The sequence below is a fragment of the Silene latifolia genome, chromosome 9, assembly GCF_048544455.1.
Source record: "Silene latifolia isolate original U9 population chromosome 9, ASM4854445v1, whole genome shotgun sequence".
Lineage (NCBI taxonomy): Eukaryota > Viridiplantae > Streptophyta > Magnoliopsida > Caryophyllales > Caryophyllaceae > Silene > Silene latifolia.
The window spans coordinates 117916673-117919523 of NC_133534.1; positions in this window are offsets into that span (position 1 = coordinate 117916673).

A 2851-nucleotide genomic window follows, 5' to 3' on the forward strand; every position below is an offset into this window, starting at 1 on the left:
GCTGTTTTTACGTCAATTCCACAGTCAGATCATAACAATTCTGCTGCATAATTTCTAACCTATAGAATTCGCCTAAAACATACTAATTCTATATCAACACTACTCATGAGGGAAATGCACAAGCAAGCTTACAATGATAGAATGGATGATTACAAGGCCCAATATCCGTCCCTCCTACATCTAGCTAGGCAAGCACTTCTTGATCTGTCTTGTCCTTTGCCTAGTTGGGCGGATAGGGAAGTATCCTTTCCTAGCATTCCTAGTGGTAGTAGACCGGGTGGAGTGGAGATGGTTGTTGAAGAGGGTAGTGTTCAAGAATAAGAGGTTCAAGAAGAAGAAGATCAACAAGAGGAAGAGGAAAGTGAGGAAGAACAAGCAAGTGAAAGTGAGAGTGGACGCGATTCCACATCTATGGAAGTTGATGATACCTCAAGAGAGGATGATGATGATGATGATACGATGGGTGAAGATTAGCAAACTTTGGAGGCTCCTACATTCTTACACCTCCATTATGGTTTGTCTACTTCCCTTGTTTTTATTTTATCTTGATCATTTATTTTGTGGAGTCCTTGTAACATTGAAGGACTAACACCTTGGCTTCATTAAGGTGTTCTTTGTTATTTTTCCCAACTTTTAAAATAAAAAATTAAAATCTTAGTTTCATGCATTGCATTCCATGTGCATGAACTACACCGAAATTCAAGACGTTAGAAATAATGTCTATTTTGGTTTGGGGAAGTCCATGCATATGCATTGGGAGCTAATTTAAATTATGATGTCCGCCAGAACAAAAACACATGCATCATGTAGTGTAGCTTAGTATAGTTTGCATTTAGTTTAGAACTCATGCATATTCATTGCATAATTTCCTATCGTATTGGCCATTGAGGACAATGCCCATACTAGTGTGGGGATGGGAAATTCTAACTTGACTTTTATTCAAAATCTAAAAAAAATAAAAAAATTTGGAAAATACAAAAAAATTGAAAAAGTGAAAAATCAAAAACATGTTCATTCCTTTTTAGTGTAGTCTTGTATATATTGTGTTTGTTTATCCTTTTTCACATTGATTGACTACTCCACATCCGAGACATGAGGATATTGAAGACCGCATGGTTTGATGTTTCCAATCTCCTTATTCCTTTTTATGTTAATGACTATGTGGCTTTATTTTGATTGATGCGGTATAAACAATGTGAATTTAGGATTGCATTTAGATTATTTGGCATACTAGTTGGTAGAAGCATATGCATTAGGATGTATAAATGTTAGTTGAATCATGGCATGTAGTTTGCATGTCAGAAAAATTTTGTGAAACCGTCTACTTGGGAAGCTTGACAAGTATATATAGGCCCTAGTAGATGCTTTTTCTTCTTAAGCCTTTGCTTGTTATAATACTTGTAAAACATCCTAGGATGTGTCATGCTAGTATCCTTTGACCCATGGATTAAGGCCTAGTCAAGAGTACCTTATGGTGTGATAACTCCTTGGCTACCGTTTATTCCAAGGTGACCCTTGAGACCATGCAACCATCATTCATCCATGTTCTACCATACATTTTGTCATCAAAGGGAATGAGCACAAAAATTGTTCAAATTTGAGTTCAGGAATTTAAATGAAAAGAAAAGAAAAAGTTTGCAAATTGCATAAAAAGAAAAGAGGAGTAACAAAAAAAAAAAAAAAAAAAAAAAACTCCTATGCTTCAAATATAAGGCACCCTCGTTACTAATTGGGGTGACTTTGAAAATGTTCAAAAGAAAATGCAGAAAGTTGAAAAGTTGTCAAGTATTGAAATGCCAAACATCAAAAGAAATGGCAAAAAAAAAGTGTTCTCAAATGTCAAATGCCACAAGGAATTGGGGGGAAAAACAACAACAAAAGCAAACTCCCAATGAAACTCAAATACTATTGATCCCTTTATCCATCGTATCCATTTTTATGCATGGTAGAGAGGGGATGACCATTCATCTTGTCTAGGCAAGAGGGGGAATTCCGCGATCCTCCAGTGTTTCTAACACCATAGGGAGTCTATTCTTGACAAAAGCATTTAACGATTGAGGACAAATGTACCCTAGCTTAACACAACTTGGAGGTGATTTATTGGTATCCTTCTAGGCTTAGTAGTTTGAAGAAATTGCATCTATGAAGGACTGTGTACCCTTGAATTGCTTCCCCTTTAGATAATTTCCGCCACTTAGATGAGGAAAGTGGCTATTCTTTTCTAGATGCATTCATTACTTGATTTTGTGTGCTTTAATGATTGGATGTGTCGCCATTTTGGCAAGACCCACCTTGCCTTGTGTAGATACCTCATTTCTGCACCTCCCGCAAACCACCCGGTGATGATTGGGCCGCATGTTTGGTACGCGGAACGATTTATGACAATTCGTAAGTTTATCGTCAAGTGATTGCTCAAACACTGGTGTCTACCTCTTAATTGTCATCTATGCGCCGATACGGTCGTTTTGACAGTAATTAGAGTACATTTGGAGTTCGGGCCTAAAACCGTCTTCATTTTCTGATAACCGCAAAATCCCGAGTCAGAATGTTCTGGAATGTTCCAGATATTTCTATTCCATATTTCACAATCTTTTAATCTTTGGTAAAGAATTCCCGTAATATTCACACAAAATATTAAGGAAAATAAGATTAATCCGTTATTCCATAAACTAAACACGGAAATCTTTCTTCCGCAGGAGGAAACCACCTGGGAACAGACGCAGCAGCTGCTATGCCTCTTCCAAGAGACGCAGTGCCTGCTGCGCCTCTTCCCAAGTCTTTTTCTGCGTATTTTTCGTATCTTTTTATATATTTTCAAGATTCACTTCCAAAGTCTCTCCGAAAACCCTAA